The following is an 18,346-nucleotide window of genomic DNA, read 5'->3' as shown; positions in this document are numbered from 1 at the left end:
AATAGCATTAGAGACTAATTCCCTCTCTTAAGAACCTGCCCTCCTCCCCAATCTGTAATCTATTTAAAAAAAAAAAAAAAAAAAAAAAAAAGCTAGTTACAAACCAGCACACAATAAAACTCAAGGCTGGGCCAGTCTATTGCTTTATACTTTATCTAGCCACTCATTAGCTTAAATTACTGACTTCTACAAATAAAAACCAAAGCAGAATTTTACCATAAAGTATATTTCAGCTAAACATTCAGGCCAAAGGGCATAATTACAGCAGAATTCTCAGACCCCCAACAGGAAAGGGAGGTACAGGAGCTCAGGTGCATGGCTTGGCAGTTTTTCATAGACTCTGTCCTCCCCCACAGAACCCCAGAACCCTCAGCCACATAAATAACAACTAGGAAAGGAGGAGTAGAGAAACCTACTTACCTAATCACAGTTATTCATCATGTAGCCAGTTCCTCTTTTTTGTTACTTCTTAGAGATGACCCAATTAGTCTCCAACTGCCCACTACAAAAACATCTGATTCCCCCCCCCCCCCCCAAATCCCACTGGGAAGTAGACCTAGCTGTCTTGGAACTAGTTCTGTAGACCAGGATGGCCTGGAACTATCATATTCACCTGCCTCTTCATGCACCACCACTGCTCAAACATTTTGATGATTGGTTGATATACACAAAACCTCAAACCAACTTCTTTTTTTTTTTTTTAAGACAGGGTCTCATTGTGCAGCCTTTGCTGGCCTGAAACTCACTATGTAGACCAAGCCTGCCCTTGCTTCTGGGGTGCTGATAGTAAAGGCATGTGTTTCCACATCCAGCTTAAAGCTCTATTACTGAACAAGATATACGACAGAAATAGGGAATGAGAACTGAAGGCATACATGGTGGCTGAGCACTCTCCAGCACAGGACAGCCCCTGAGTTCCATCCCCACTACTACTGACCGAAAGAAAACAAGTACCTGGGAGATCTAAGAAACAGAAAATGTGGCCCACGGGGTAAAGCACTAGGCACCTATAGTAGAGCAGCATCTGCAGAAATTCAGGTCTACTTGTAACTGTGACCTTATTTGGAAAGAGGTCTTTTTCAGGTGTAATCAGGCAAACTAAAAACAAGGTCACAGTGAAATAGGGTGGGTCTTAACCAAATGACTATGGCCTTCTAAGGAAAGCAGTTGCACAGAATGAAAGCTCTATGAAAAAGAGGCAGAAAACTGAAGTGATACTGCTACAAGTTACGAGAGGAAAGAAGAAAGCTTCTCAAGGGCAAAGCATTACTATGCCAATAGGACTCTCCCGGCATACCCTGCAGACACCCTGATTTCAGACTTCTATCCTCTACAACTATGAGAGTAAGTTTGTGGTTGTTTTTGACAACAGAACTAAAAGCCCAGCAAGGCCTGGGGATGCACTAATGAAAGGAGGGAAAGGGAGTATGACACTCCCAAAGCCCACTGAAGCTGACACTTCATTATTTGTTTATATCTGGAGATACAGTCAATCTACGTAGTACTGGCCATCTTGGAACTCCCCACACAGATCAGGCTGGCCTTGAATTCACAGAAATCCTCCTGCCTCTGCCTCCCCAGTGATGAAATTAAAGGTGGTGCCACCAGGCCTGGTGCTCCACCTCATTTAATGCTCACCATGCCTGTGAGATGAAAAAGGTGACATAGAATGGGGAGAACACACAAGATGTCCAGCAGTGGACATGTGAGCTATGAGGAAAAGAAAACACAACTGAATGGAAGCAGTAACCTTTAATCCCAGCATTGGGGAAACAGGCAGACAGGAGTGAGTTCAAACCCACCTAGGGCTACATAGTGGGGAACCTGTCCAAGGAGGGAGAAAGACAGACAGAAAGAGGAAAGGACAGGACAAGACAAATGTTTCCATCAACACCAGGCCAATTACTTAACCTCTCCACTGGCCTGTTCATCTCTGAAAGGTGCTACTGACAATACATACCTGTCTTATATATGGATCAACATCAGTTCTCACACAACAATAAGGCAGCACCAAACACATCCTACAAACCTGGCAGTAACATGGTAAAACCAAGTTCATCTGCTCCAGGAGGGAATGTCAGACAAAGGATCAAAGAGCCAAAGTTTCAAGGAATTTACTTCTACATGGAAATTCAGCTAGCCAGCCACTTTTGCAAGACCCTGAAGGTACACTTCACTGCAGATCTTTCATCTCTTCCCTCTGTAGCTACCTTAAGTACTCCCATTCAAGCACAGCAAACACCTCAACTTTTCACTATCATTTGTGGGCCCTCAGGAGTCTCCTCTCTACTTACATGAACTCCATCTATTCCCCTCTTTACCAGGAGTGTCACTTCTGGCCATCCCTTGGGCTCTCAGAAGGCCTCCACTTTACACCTATTGTCTGTGAACTGCTGCTCCTCTACTGAGCACTTGCTGCTGTCCTGTCCTTCCCCATGCCTTATTCTTAGACCTTGCAGAAACTCTAAGTTTCCTCCCCTGAAAATGAAGTACTACAGTGCTGCACATGAGCTAAGGACACAAGACATTAAGCCAGAGTGCCTGACTAGAAGCACAGGATCCCTTTCCACTCTCAGTCAGTCAGGACCCAGGGGCTTTGGTAGATTAACTCATATTTACTATATATATTCAGAAATCAAGATTAAGATTTTTAAAATTTTTTTATTAATTTAAATTTTGGGGGAGTGTGGAATTCTTGAATATCAGAAGGTAACTTGCATGAGTCAGCTCTCTTCATATGTATGTATGTATGTATGTATGCATGCATGCATGTCTGTCTGTCTCAGGGATAAGGCTCAGGTTAACAGGGTAAAGTTTTATCCACCATTACATCTTTGTAGTCCAAGACGTCAAAGTTTTTAAATATTGAATCAGAAGCTAAGGAGATGGTTTAGTGGATAAGACGAATGCTAAATAAACATGAGGAACTAAGTCTGACTCTCCAGAACCCACACAAAAAGCAAGATGTGCCAGCCCGTGCCCCTATAACCCCAGTAATGAGAATGAAGTGGGGCTCGGGGATGGGAGGGAGGCAAATCCCACAGAAGATTCATCTCAAAAACTGAGGAAGGTCCGGAGAGATGGCTCCATGGTTTAGGAGCAAATACCACTCTTCCAGAGAACCTGGTTTTGGTTCCCAGCACCCACACTGAGAATCAAACAACTTCCTGTAACTCCAGCTCCAGAGTATCTGACACCCTCTCTGACCTCTGAGGGTACCCACATTTATCCATGCACAAACACACATAAATAAAAATAAGAAAGTATTAAGGCCCACTAAAATACAGACAACTAAGGAAACCATTAAATACCCGAAGTCAACCTCTGCAAGCATCCCAAAATGTTCTCCATATACACCACAAAGCCTTCTCCCTCTAAATATATACATATTAAATCACTTAGAAAACATGTTACCAAAAATAACATTTTTATGGGGGAAAGACTTAACTCTAACTCCAAGGGACCCAAAACGTTCTTCTGACTTTCAATGGAACCCACATACATGTGTGGTATTATACGACACACAAATATTTTAAAAAGACATAGTGGCCCATGCCTTTAATTTCAGCATTCAGAAAGCAGAGACAAGCAGATATTCTATAGAGCATGTTCCAGAACATCCAGGGCTACACAGAGAAACCTGTCTTGAAAAATGAGAAAGGAGGAAAAAACAGCTTTTCACAGTTTGTTGGAAAAACATTATTTACAGTCTTATTAAATGGATATTTAAGACTAAATTCAGTAGTCAGGTAGGTCTTTGTTCATCAGATGGCAGTGGTGAGACAGAGTCCAGGGCCCCTACAGGAACGGAAGGACTGCCGGAGAGAGTGTGTTACCTGCTCAAATGGTCAATCTCTTCTTTTCTAATTATCAGTGAGTAAGTGTGTGGGTACACATGCATGAGTAGATAAAATTAATAGGCCTGATCTCTCTCCTTCTACTTTGTGGTTGTTTTCTGTTTTAACAATTTTTATTTATTGGGGGGTGGGGGAGCTATACCTGCTAAGACATTTCATGAGCCCCAACCATGATTTTGAGGCAGGGCATCTTTTATTTGAGCCACACTATGAACACAAGTGGTCAGTTTCTTAAAGAATAGTTCTAACTCGGAATCTGAAACTGACAATTTTTCAAATAATTTTATCAAATAATTTTACTTCAGTTTATGTTCTGAATGGATCTTGTACCCACCTATGAGGTCACAGCATCATATACAGGTCATTTGGGAAGTGAAAGTTCACTGATATAGAGAGATATTTGTGATGTAGACAATGTTTCATTTTAAAATTAACAAAACCATTTCACTGGTACCCTCTGATCTCATAAGAAAGAACATTATCCTTAGGACTAAGGGTGTGTGCCTTAGTAGTACAACATTTATTTAAAAGGATCCATGGGGCCTGGGGCTTCATCCCTGTAAAACTCATGCACTCACACACCACCCATTTAAATGCTAGATACTGTATCATTGGTAGTAGACACAAAAATCCCAATTTTTGTTTGAAAACTTTAATTTAAAAAAAAAATTTTTTTATGGTTGGGGGGTGGCACACAGCCTTAATCCCAGCACTCAGGAGGCAGAGGCAGATCTTGGAACTTAAGGCCAACCTGGCCCAGAGTGAGTTCTATGACAGGGCCACACAGAGAAACTCTGTTGAAAAACAAAAATAAGGGGGCTGGAGAGATGGCTTGGTGGTTAAGAGCATTGACTGCTCTTCCAGAGGTCCTGAGTTCAAATCCCAGCAACCACATGGTGGCTCACAACCATCTCTAATGAGATCTGATGACCTCTTCCGGTGTGTCTGAGGACAGCTACATGTACTTATATACATGTTTTTAAAGAAAAATAAAATTTCCTTTTATGTTACATATGTGCGGTTTTTGCCTACATGTATGTTTATGTACCTTACGCACACCTTCAGAGACCAGAAGATGTCCAGATCCAGAGTTACAGATGGTTGTGAACCACCATGTGGATGCTAAGACTCAAACCTGGGTCTTCAGGTAGAGAGAGAGCCAGTGCTCTTAACTACTAAGCAATCTCTGAGATTTTTCTATTTTATTGTTTCTATTATTATATTATAGTGTCATAAAATAAAACCCTGAGAGTTCTTATAGTATGTTACCAATACTCAAGTTATTTTAAGTACCTGGTTCACTCTGTTTATGTTGGAGCCTGAGACACAGCAAGACTGTTTCAAAACAGTAAAAATAATAAATGTGAAGGATTAATGATTTTTAAAGACCTGGTTGGTTGAAGCTTACTATGAACCTCAAACTCAGAGATCTCTCTGCTTCTGTCTCCTAAGTCTGGGGTTAAAGACCTGTGCCACTGTGCCCAGTCCTTAACCTGAGTGCTGTGAAAGTAACTAGTTTGTACTACAGTCTTGATCTGTGTTAAGTACTTAGCTGTTTCACTCACCTTTAGTTCAAATCCAACACAGCAGTAAGTCACATAAAATGTTTTATTATTACAAGTAGTTTTAACCTAAGGAACCCTTAAAAGGGTTGCAGGAACTGCTAAGTCAGAGTAAGCAATGATACCAAGGCTCCAATCACCATCAAATGCTAATAACTAACCCTCAAAGGCCTCCATCTCTTCTACAGCCTTAGTGATGATTTAACAAATATTTGTTGCATACATTTTCAGAAGCTACACACAAGGTGACACACCAGTAAAGGTAAGCACCTTCCTGAAGCTTAGGTGGGAAGCTCAACATCAGGCTATAAAGCCTGAGGGTTAGAAATGACCTGCAAAGAGAGGCTCCAAAATAGGAAGTATGAACTTGAAACACGCTTCATATCAAGAAAATGTTCAAGGTCTGTGAAGCAGAATGTGAGGATGGAGCAGCCACCATCCCAGCATGCACTGCCCCAACAAGCACCCAGGACAGAACCTAAACTTGTGGTGCCCCACCCCATGCAACCCAGGGCTTGCTCTTGATTACCAGCTGAAACCCCTCCCTGATGTGAGTATGCTCCAGGCTTCAGCATGGTCCCATCTAATCAATCTACTCAGACCTCAAAAGCGTGTTAAAGCTCTCTAGATGAAAGTTCACAATTTTTTCCAATCTTTCTGTATCTACTTCTCCTTAGGGAAATTTCTGGCCTCGGATAAATAATTATTGAGTGTTTATTACGTGCCAGACATTGCTCCGGTGCTGAAGACAAGGGGGATAACAGAGTCCGGTTGACGTTGTTGTATGAGAAACACCCCATCTCCTCTCCTCTGTCCCAGACCTCAAATTTATTTCAGAAATTTCACTGAGTTCTAGAACTGGTTAGGTATCCCTGAGAACTACTGACTCTCACTATTCCTGGTCAGGCTCCCACAACTTTATCCTCAGGACAGTCTTACAAACTAATTAATATATAACTTCTCCCCTAGTGATAAACTACATTTTAAAATTTGGAACTACTAATTATCTTATCATGGCCTTTTTATCAACATAGAATGGACTCAACTAAATAATTCCTACAACCATTTTTTATGTGCGCTTAGCCTCTTTTTTCTTTTTTAAGATTTATTTTATGTATGTGAGTACCCTGTCACTGTCTTCAGACACACCAGAAGAGGGCATCGGATCCTATTAAGGATGGTTGTGAGGTACCGTGTGGCTGCTGGGAATTGAATTCAGGACCTCTGGAAGAGCAGTCAGTGATCTAAACAGCTGAGCCACCTCTCCCATCTTCATCTTTTAAATTGGAGAGATTTTACAAATGCTTAAATTTTAATTTAATCAAATTAAATTCTGATTTAATAAGGCAAATCACTGAAGGCATGGTAGCACATGTCTTTAGTCCTAGCACTTAGGAGGCAGAGGCAGGTGGATCTCTGTGAGTTGGAAGTCAGCCTGATCTACAGAGCTAGTTCCAGGACAGCCAAGGCTATACACAAAGAAACCAAGTCTTGAAAAACAAAACAAAAAACAAAAACAAAAAATAGCAACATAATTAAAAGTCTTGAATTCAAGGTCAGTCTGGTCTACAAGCAAGTCCCAAGACAGCCAAGGCTACACAGACAAACCTAGTCTTGAGAAAACCATCCCTAAGACAAAAGGTAAAGATTGGGGGGTGGGAGGAGTGAACAGGTGGTAGCATGTTTTTAATCCCAATACTTGGAAGGTAGAGGCAGGTGGACCTCAAAGTTTGAAGCCATCTTCACCCATCTACAGAATTCCAGGACAGCCAGAGATACACAGAGAAACACTTTAGGAGGAGGAAGGCAACTGTGTTCTATAAAAGAAAAAAAGGTTTCTGTCATGGAAGCCAACAGCAGCATCAGAGGAGCAACATGAACCCTAAAGCCAGTACTGTACAAGGAAGTAAAGAGCAGGCAGCAGTCCTCTTATCCAGTGACCAACTCCAGTGTCTAAGGAGTCTGCATTTCTTAAATGAGTTATGCAACAAGATCCAAACTTTAAAAGGTGTGGTCCCCATTCCTATTTCAGCCAGTTAACATGATACATCCTCTCTTCACACACATCCATACATCATTATAGGACCCTTTTCCCAGTACTACTTTTACAGTTTACTTTTGTAAACATCTTAATTTAAATATGTTTTCTCCTCTCCTTCAATGATCAATGGGCTGGAGAGAGGGCTCAGAGGTTAAGAGCACTGACTGGTCTTCCAGAGGTCCTGAGTTCAATTCCCAGCAACCACATGGTGGCTCATAACCATCTGTAATGAGATCTGGTACCCTCTTTTGGCCTGCAGGCATACATGCAGGCAGAATGCTGCATACATAATAAATAAATCTTAAAAAAAAACAAAAAAACAAAAACACCCCAATGATTTAATTGAGCTTCTACTTTATAATTTCTATGAATATTCTTAATAACAATAGCTCTTGGTAGAATGTAATGGAAAAACTGAGGTATGAGGAGCCTTGAGTAGTTCAAGACTAGCCTGAGCAACATAATGAGCTCTGTCTTTTAAAAAAAAAAAAGCCCAAATGCAAACCTGGAATTACTCAAATAGGATCTCATGTAGCTCAATCTGGCCTCAATGACTATGTAGCTAATGACCTCCAATGTCTCCTAATCCTGCCCCCACTTCCCAAGTGCTGAGATTACAAGTACATACCACCAGCTCCTAAAATCAGAATTTAAAACAAGGTTAAGAATTAAGAAGATGCCAGCTGTGGTCCCAGCACTTAGGACCCCCCCCCCAAAAAGAATGAAATATTAATAATGAAAAATTAAAGATTTAAAAATTAAAAATTAAGAAAATGAGCTGGAGAGCCAACTCAACTGTCAAGGGCACTTGTTCCTCTTGCAGAGGACTTGGGTTTTATTCCCAGTTCTCAGCTTTCTGGCGTCTACAGGAACCAAGCACACATGGGTACAGTACACATATATATGCAGGCAAAATACTCATACACATAAAATACTAAAATAAATTAATTAAAAAATTCCAAAAAAGTTTTATTCAAAGCCTTATGAGACTTCTGCTAAAAGAGTTTAAAATATGGCATAAAACTGGGCATGACGGGTCATGCCTGAATTCTAGCACTTGGGAAGCTGAGGAAGGAGGATCACCAGGTTAGAGGCCAGCCTGGACTACATAGTGAATACCAGGACAGCCTGGGTATTATGGTCTTTTAAAAACTAAAGGGAATTGGGGAAAGCACACCATATGGTCAAATCCAGATAATAAAACCGAGAATATCTATTACCAATCCACTAATGCTAAAACCAAAGCCCACATAAAGAATTTAATCCAATTTGGTGACTGACATGAGCCAAATCTGTTGGGCAGAGAAAAACAATCCAATGAACAAACTAATAACTGCAGATACTATACTTCTAAAACAAAATTGTTATGGCTCACACAGTATAAGCACTGGCCACACAGCCAGACAATGTTAGGTGATTGCAGACTGCTCATGCCTTTCTCAAGGCTACATTTAGAGCTGTTAACTTTCCAATAATACCAATGGACGACAGATTTCCTTAAATTATACTTACATAGTGCAAGTTTGTGCAAAGTGGCGGAGGCCTTGCAAAAGCTGATTTTTCCCTTCCCCCAGAGGGCTCCAGGGATCTAACTTGGGTCCTCAGGCTTGCTTGGCATCGAGTACCTGAACTAGAGCCCAGTATTTTTTAACTAAGTAAAATTAACAAAGCTTCAGTAAGTCAGTGCACCACTTCTGTTGAGAGACAGTATCTTCTCTAAGTCAGCCTGTTTCTCCAGTGATCAATATAAACGCACACAAATAATCCCAGAAATCATCCTCACTAGTAGATGTGACTTTGGGGAAAGGGAAGATTTAAATAAACCTTCATCTATAGGTAGACCAGGCTTGTCCAGAGTGCTGGGATTAGAGAACATCTACAACATCTGGTTTATTCTGCAACCTTCTAAATCTAAGAAAATTTACCTGGTCTCCCCTTATCCCAAATCATATATAACTAAGGCTATCAAACAAAGAGAAGCCTCTTAAAAAGCGTGTTTAAGGGACACTCTGCACCAATTAAACAAATACAGCTTTGATGTCAGCTCAGATGCTATATAAGAACTGTTTGTATCCAGTGGATGAGCTCATTCATGGAAGACACTGTCAAAAGTTGCATGTTTAATCTCCTGCATAAAAAGATCCTTGCAAGGAACCAGCAAAAATACAACCCTGACACTGGGCATCTGACACTAACCCAGGAACCAGGCAGCAGGCATGAGGACACCACCTCTAAAACCTACTCTGGACTTTCCAGACTCCCCTTCTATGAAAGACAGCCCCTGTAGCAGTAAAGAACCCTAGCCTCTCCCATGGAGGTCAGAGCCTTCCCAGTTGCACTGCATCCCTGCACAGGTCTGTGAAAAAGGTCTGTCTCCCTTTTTCATATCAGGCAGAACCAAGTTCTGCTGCCCAGAGGCTCAAAGCCTGTTTTCACATTTCCATCCCTAGCCAAACACCCAGTGTAAGACATTTTCTTTTTGCAATATGAAATACCTTCCAGAAGAATCCAGAAGACATCTTAGCATGAAAACTAAAAGCTTTATCTTCAAATAGAGGCTGTTTCTCCCACCACCAAAACCACTGAAGCCTCAGATGTTTAAAAACAAAAACAAACAAAACGCCAACTATTTAGAAACTGATTAATGCTTTCTCTAAAGACCATTTTTAGTCTCCACAGTGAAATGGAACTTTTCACAATATTAACACTGCCATTTATTTGCTCATCATGACAGACTACATATTTTTCTTCGTTAACAGTAAATGTCACAGGCTACTTAACCACATACACAAAAAGGCTTGGTTGCTGCTATCAGATCGAAACATAATAATACAAAGTACTACAACTACCACCAAACCAACACTACAAATTACCTGAAATTTCAATATTCATACACAAGTGTCATTAATATACTTAGTTAAAAATTCCACTAATTCAGGGCTGGAGAGATGATGGTTCAGGGGTTACTAGTATTCACTGGCTGATCTTCCAAAGGGCCCGGGTTCAGTTCCCAGCACCCATCCGTCACCTAAGGACTATTAACTCCAGTTCCAGGTAATCTGACACCTTCACGTACACACACACACACACACACACACACACACACACAGACAGACATTTAAGCAAAACAGCAATGCACTAAACAGTTAATTAAACGAAGTCCCACTAATTCTCCTCTCAAAATAAAAATTCTGACATAACCTCTTTAAAGATGATCTGAGCACATAGAGGGATGCTATTTTGGGATGCTAACCGTGTGGTTTTTAAAAAACCCGGAAAAAAAATGTTCAAATGTATATAAAGGTCAAAAGCCAAGCTGCAGTTCCCCATGGGAACCCGAGGCTGTGGAGACAGGGAAAGGCTAGGCCACCCTCTGAGTGCTCTAGGCAGGACGTCCCCTCGCAGCACAGTGGCATCAGGAGAACCAAGGAGCCCGGTGCGTTTTCCTCGGCACCGCCGCCAGAGCCGGCCTTTGTTTTCAGCCCCGGCGCGGACGGCGCGGTCCTGGCTGACAAAGGCGGGCATCGCCATCTTGTCGCGGCGGACGGACGCGGCGCCCATTCATTTGCGGGCGCCTGGGGCCAGGAACGCCGGCAGCCAAGGGAGCCGTGAAGCTCGGTAGCCATAGGCCCGCACTCGGCAGGGATGATGGCCGAATCCCGGAGACCCGCCCCGAGTCCGCTCCCGCAAGCCCGGCCGAGTCCCACGCCCCGCAGGAAGGCGCGGTCGGGAGGGCAGAGCTCGGTTTTTGTTCCCGCGGGGGCCCTGCCGCGAGAAGAGGCGCCTGCGGTGTGCCTAGCATCCCCGCCTTGGCAACCCATTGAGGCTCGAACCTACGACCCTATCCCTAACCCTGCATCCCGTTCCCTTTCTTAAACACAAGACCACCTCCGGGGTCCAGCAATCAAGGCCTAGACCACCCGCAACAGCCTCGATCCCAAGATCATGGACCTGAGAACCGAATCCCGGACACTGGGCTTTGAACCCAAGACCACGGGCCAGGGTCCGGCATCCGGGATCCAGCCTTGAACCCAGAACCCCAACCTCGGATCGCAGATCTGGCCTTGAACCCAGGACCTCCACCCGGGTTGCCGCATTTCGGATCCGACTGCGGTCTCACACCCCGGATGCGGCCTTGAACCTAAGACCCCGGCCCCCGCCCCGGCCCGCGCCCCGGCCCGCGCCCCGGCCTAGGCAGCTCCGCCCCATCACTTACCCCGGGACCCCGGGACCCCGGCCCCGCCGCCCACCCAGCACACCAGAGGATCGCTCGCCCCACCCTGAGGAGCAGGATGCAGTCGGCGGTCGATGACCCCTGGGCGGAAAGAAGAGCGGCAGGGCCCGGCCCAGACCCGGGCAAGGCACCGCTCAGAGACCCCAGCCGCGCTCACCTCGCCCTCGCCCGGACTGGCGCCCACGCCGCCGCCTGGTCGTCGCGCTCGCGGCCTGCGGGCAGGAGCCGGCGAGGCTGGTCGGGTCCGCGCGGCGGCTGTTCCAGTCCCAGCCCCGCTGCCCTCGCCGCCCGCGCCCGCCACCGCCGCCGCCGCCGTCGCCGTCCGCCCCTCAGACGCCTCCAGCCATCAGGATGGGCGCGGCGGCCCCTGCCCGCAGCCTCGGGAAACCCCACGTCGCGTCACCGCGCACAGGCGGCGTGCGCGTGCCGCTCTTTCCGCCCCGCCCCCCTCCTCCCCTCTGCGCGTGCGCGAGTGGCTTAAAGGAACCGTGATTTACCCCACCCCACTCACGTCCCACAAGGGTCTTCCAGGGGCGCAGCCAGCCTAACGACCTCAGTGGCCTCTGGCTCTGGCCTGCTGGTGTCGGCTCCTGTCCCTTGTGCCCAAAGCCAGAGGGCAGTGTGTCCTGCCTGAGTGTCCAGTCCGGGAGGGACGAAAGGCGTGCGTGAGCGGCCTAGCAAGGCTTGGACGGCTGGGGGAAGGGGAGGCAGGAATAGCCAGACGGGACAGGAAGGTCGTCAATATTAACCACCAAAATCTTTTAAGGCATGTCATTTGGTCCGTCTTGCCTATGTGTCCAGCCACCTTCGACTAACAGGACTCCTGCCAAACTGACTTTTTCACTCTCATACTGCCCTTTCCAAAACCAGCTTAGTACTTCTCGTTTCCTCTAGGCCTGCACTAGCCTCTCTTAAACAAGAGCCACAACTCTTCTGGGAGCCTGGCACCTCTCTATGCTTGCTACTGAGGAGACTTCACAGTTGATGCCTTCCAATCATGTTAGCCTCTGTGCACCATGCAGCCTTTCCTCGAAGCCTGTTCCTTCTTGAAGCAGCCTTTGGGTGGTCTGTAGTCTTTCCCCTCCCTGCCTCGGACGTTTCCTGCCAGAAATGTCCCTGTCATTGTTCAGCCCTGACAATTTCCTCATATGCTTTTTGCCTGTGCCAGCTCTGATCTGCTACCTTATTTCAAGAGTCCTAGCTTCTGCTAGTGGGCAGTAGAAGTTAGAATCCAGGTGTTTGATATTTGTGGCTACTAATGTGTCAATGCTGAGCAGACAGCCTGGGAGAAAACATATAGAACCTGGCTCTCTGTCATTTGTGACTGTCTTTTACCTGAAGCCCTTAAGAGCTCCATCATCCCACTCTCTCCCAATAAGATCTTGTCCAGGGTCCTTCCCTTCCCACCATCCTCTCCACTGTCCCTCTGACTCCAACTTCCCAGAAGGGTCTATACCATAACTTTGTGAAGGCCAGACCTTTGATGCTATCATTCCTTCATAGATGTTCCCAACCCCTTGATAGCCCAGTCCCGAGAAAATGTCCATTGCCACCTTCATTCCTCAAGGTAACCTATTCCCAGTGGGCTGGCCCTGCTCATTCACAATGTCACTGTGACTCCTGTGAAGCCTTCCTCACCCACCATACACACCCCACCCCAGAGAATCCTGGAGAATGTTTACAGCCGAGAAAAAGATATCTAAGTAGTGTTTTGAGTTCCAAGTGAGAGGGCCAAGACCCAGCAACCGGAGCAATGCCTGGGAGGAGAGTGGGAGGGATAAGATGTCTGCTGGTCCCTGCTGGTCCAAAAGAGGGTGGAGCTAGAGACCTTGAACTAGCTGGGTAACTAGGAGACGTCTAGGCCCCAGGCTCCCCGCTGGTTCCACAGAGAAGGGTGGTGGCACGGAGTATACACCAGTACCTTTTGAAAATTAGAGGGTCAGGGCTTCTGAGTATTGTCAGGTGGTCTGAGGTTCTAAGGTAGCCATCAAACTCCAGCAAGCCTAATGCCCACCCTTCAGAACCTCTCTGGTGAAGGAATTAGAAATGAGAGGGAGGGAGGAAGAGGTGGTACAAATGGGAAACAGAGGCAGTTAGCCCAAAGTATACAAGGCATGGTATCTCTCCAGAGCCCTCCATGTTGCTGTCCCTAGGTCTCATAAGTGACGATGGAGGCAGGGAGAGAGCAGGCTGGGCTGGCCCCTTAGAGGCTAGGCTTTGGAGCTCCCCTGTTCCACAAGCTGCCTCCTTGCTCCCAGTTATTGCCAGCCAGTGAACAAGGTCCCTTATGAGGACATTGAGCCTAACATGGCTGATATGGTTGGACTGTTGGTTTGGAGACAGTCTTTCTATGCAGTCCAGACTAACCTAGAGTAGCCCAGGCTAACCTAGAGTTTGGGATCATCCTGCTTCAGCCTCCTCAAACTTTGAGATTTAGCCTCTGTACCTCCATATATCTGTGATCTGGACTGTTCAGGGTGGGTCAGAGCCTTCCCTGGAACTTGCCCCATAGAGCTTGCTGAGGTAATCATTTTTTGTGTTTATGGACAGGGTGTCAGGGGCAAAGTTGAAGGGAAGGAAGGAAGAAGAGGAGGGGCTGACCCCTGATTCTCAGATTCCTAGCTGAAGCTTCAGGTTGCCATATGGCCTCACCCCAATCTGATATGTGCACACCCCAGGCAGCAGGGACCTCTGGCCCTGGACCTTGGTCAGTCTCCAGCCTGTTCTACATAGAAGCCTGCCCTGAAGATGATAAGAAGTTAGCCTTTCCTATTGTTTCCCAAAGTCTCTGAAGCTCCCTTATCCATCCCCGTTAGCTTAGGCCCCTTGTGATTTTTGGTTTCTACTCTGCTGCCTAGCCACCTCTGCAGTTAGACAAAAACTTGAGGGATCTCTGCCTCTAGCCCAGGACTCAATCCTCTCCTGATCTTTCAGGCACACTCCCTTCTCAGGAAATATCTCAGAAATCAACTGGCAAGTCCATAGCACCACCCAGTCAGATGTGACCAGCCCCGGGGGCCCATCTGCAGTGGCTGCAGGGCTGAGCAGGGCTCCAGGGTGGAGGCACTGCCCAGGGGCTGGCTCAGTGCCCAGCCTTCTCTAAAAACCCAGGGAGCATGGATGTATAATTCAAGTGCCCCTCCCCCATCTGCTCTTTAGCAGGAAATGGCCTAACAGGAAAGTAGGTCTTCTTAAATCTGAATTATTCAAACAATCTAGGCATGTGACGGGGACCCAGAGCAAGGCAGTGCCCTGGTGCCTTGCTTCATCCAGGCTTTGAAGAAGCTTGAAACACCAAGGAACATTTCTAGATTTCCGGATCTAGTAAAAAGGGCAGGATAGTGACCAGTAAAGTCCCTTTGTCCTGGCCTGGATTCAGGCCCTATGGCCATCCTGTCCTGTCCTGCTGAGCACTGCCCAGTTTCCTCCACCACACAGCTACCCCATCATCATTTCCAGTAAGTGAAACTGCAGCCTGTCCCAGCCTCCACAGCCCAGAACCCCAAGAAGAGGAAGGAAAGAGAGGAGGGACATGTGACAGTACCCAGGGAATCAGAATGTAGGTGACAGTGCTAATTAGTTCCTGTGGGCTTCCAAAGGCGGGGCTTGGTGACAGAACGGGGCCATGGCTCTTGAGGAGACCCTCATCCCTCCTTCAACCCCTTCGCACACTTATCCTCACCATCTCTGCTAAGGTAACCCATGCAGCTCACAGTCCTAACCTCCTGTGGCACATCTATCCCCAAGGAGGGGACACAGCAGGAGCAGGTTGGTGATCTTTGTAGACTGGCCAGGATCCTTAAAGGACCCTCAGTCTCCTTACAGTCTCACCAGATTGGCCCCGTGCCTATTTCTTCTTACCAGGTTTCAAACCCTGGTCCTTCTGATCACTAACCTTTGATCACAACCCAGATATCCGGTATCCACGTACCAAAATGAGATGGACATGGAAAGAATGTCCAGCAGTGCCAGGAATAATGGTAACCCTGTCACTTGGAAGGCTAAGTCTAGAAGAAGCCAGCTTGGACTTCGCAAAGAGCCACTGTCTCACCATTCAGTGGCTAAAGGTGCTTGCCACAGAAGCCGGACATACACATGGAAGGAGAAAATTATCAAGGTGTCCTCTGACTTCCACACGTACTGAGGCAGGTCTGGGGTGAAGGCTGAAGTGCCCTATCAGTGACAAAGGGCAGAGTGTCACCTCCACTTAAGCCAGAAACCTGGGAAGAAGCAACAGTATTTTTTTCTGGGATTTGTGGGGGGTGCATCACTCTGAGTCACATGTGTGAACCTCTTGGCCTATGCAGTGGCCTGGTTGCCACAGGGAAACCTAAACAAGGGACTCCCCGATACTGTCTTCCTTTAAACTCTCTGATGAAGGAGGCAGCTACGAGCAGGAAGAACAGGAGCCCAAACATATAGGGTGGAAACAATGACACTCAAGCCAACAAGAATACAATCGTAAACCATCTTGTAAGCCAAGCAACTGACTTGGTAAATGTTCATGAACAGACATCCGGGCTCTGGAGACGAGCTAGATCCAGGTGTTCCTGAGGCTGTTGGGGTACTGTGCTGCCTACCCATGCCTCTGTTCCTCTGTGTGATATCTCCCTCTGCCTGATAAGGAGATCACTACTCTGAACTCTGCCTTCTGGTCACTCCTGCTTAGCACTGCAGTATTCAGAGGCTTCGAGATGTCTGTGAAAACAAGACACTGAAGGGCTTCCTTCAGATTTCAAGGGGCCCTTCTGGCAGAAAGCTGGAGGCTACCATTAGAAGCTCTGTTTAAATAACACAAAGTTTCCAGCCCAAAGGATGGGACTGTTTCCTGTCACTAGGTAGGAGGAAAACACTGCTCAAAAGGGGCGAAAAAGGATTTCCCCACAATCAATCTTCCTGCTAAAACTAGAATTTGGAATTATGCATGGTGATATATGCCTATAATCCCAGGACTCAAAAGGCCAGGCAGGGGAGTGGCTTTGAATTCAAGTCCAGCCTGGTCTACATAGCCAATTCCAGGCCTTCATAAACTACCAAATGAGACCTAGTCTTTAAAAAACAACAACAACAAAACAAAACCAAGGGGCTGGAGAGATGGCTCAGCTGTTAAGAGCATTAGCTGTTCTTCCAGAGGACCCAGCTTCAATTCCCAGCACCTACATGGCAGCTCACGACTGTCTGTACCTCAAGTTCCAGTGGACCTGACACCTGTACACAAACATACTTTTAGGCCAAACACCAATGCACATTAAAATCCCAAACCAAAGAAAATGTAATACTTCAGAATTTGGAGAGCAGCTAAGCTACCTCTAAAGGAGTCTCTCTTGTCTGTAGGACTAATGGATGAAGATCAGTTTGCCTGGTGCTTCCTGCGTTCGTTGCTGCCCAGTGCAGGGATCATCAGGGCAGCTCTGGACACTGGCTTGTCAGAATGTCCAGTTGTGCTTGGAGGGACAACTGAAATAAACATGATTCCAAGATCTCTGTACTGTTCAGTTCCACCCAATAGCTTAACCTAGGCTTTCCCCAGCTTTGGGCCCCAGCTAGACATCCTTTAAGGCATCTCTTGTGGGCAGGATCTCTGGAAACTCTGGGGCCGCCACGGCTCCCTCCTTCCCAACAGTCCCCACTCCTATTTCTTGCCCAGCCTGGAAAAGCAATTTAAGCAAAGGCCACAGTTGTTTTCTTGGACTTCTTCCATTTCCTGCAGGCCACGGGTTCTGGCCTGACAGGACAGCTGGTGACCATACCCTGGGAACACACTCTGAGAGGAAGAATCGATAGAAATGTGACAGAGGTTGAGGGGTGCAGCCTATACCCAGACTCTGACACACACAGAGATGAGAGGACTTGAGTGAACAGAGATGTAGGGTACAGGCCTCAGTGTCCAGAGATGAGGCCTGATGGGCATCTTGGTGAAGCAGACAGGTCCAGAGGCAGTTCTTAGCCCTGAGACATTGTGTGGCTCCCTGATAAAACATTTCCTTCCCCCATAAAATGTTACTTACAGACCTAGGCATGCACAGAAAGGGAGTTCTGGGACCAGTGAATGGGAAAAAATACACACAATTGGCCATGCTGAACCAAGGAACCCAGTATGGATGGACCCTGGGGTCATGATAACCTGTCTAGAGCAAAGGAGCTACCGAGATGATTCTGAGCTGTTAGGTGCAGGTTCCTGCCTCCACTCAGCTCTCTTCTCTGCCTAGAGCCTTGCCTAAGGGAAGGAAGTTCCTGACATCCTGGGGACTCTTTTCCCAGCAGATGGCACCCTGGGACCCACTATCCTGAGACTAGGTTCTAGGTAAACACCTCACACCTGTGGCTGCAGCAGTAGGGGCAAGCCACCCAGCTGTCAAAGTTTCCATGGAGACTAGGCTCCTTAGGGTTCTGCCTAAGGGGCCACAGGATTGTTGCTGGCACTGAGATTTTCCCAGACTCCTGTCCACAGCCCTACTAGGCCTGCCAGGTAGAGATGGAATGTATACCTGGAAGTGCCCTTCTACACCAGGAAACTGACTAGACAATGAATGCATAGAGCTATCAGAGCCTTCTAGAGGGCAGAGGAGGCCATCTGCAAGCCTTGCCTGTCTGGGGACTACAAGCTGCAGGGTGTTGACATGAGGTACAAAGGTCCCAGGACCCCTAGCAG

General features: G+C 46.6%; 1 protein-coding gene across 5 annotated transcripts in view; it reads right to left on the bottom strand.

Annotated features, from left to right (window-relative positions):
- The window catches only part of GNB1 (G protein subunit beta 1), a 55,860-nt gene extending 43,807 nt beyond the window's left edge, over positions 1–12,053 (bottom strand). For all 5 annotated transcript variants that reach the window (XM_080920663.1, XM_080920662.1, XM_080920665.1 and 2 more), the window contains exon 1: positions 11,852–12,053. The gene's annotated coding sequence lies outside the window, so the exon portion shown is untranslated. The remainder of the gene's footprint in view (positions 1–11,851) is intronic.
- Between the last annotated feature and the right edge of the window lie 6,293 nt (positions 12,054–18,346).

Source organism: Micromys minutus (genome assembly GCF_963924665.1).
Source record: "Micromys minutus genome assembly, chromosome: 9".
Classification (NCBI taxonomy): domain Eukaryota; kingdom Metazoa; phylum Chordata; class Mammalia; order Rodentia; family Muridae; genus Micromys; species Micromys minutus.
The sequence above is the reverse complement of the archived record's forward strand: the minus strand, read 5'-3'. Positions and strand labels throughout refer to the sequence as shown.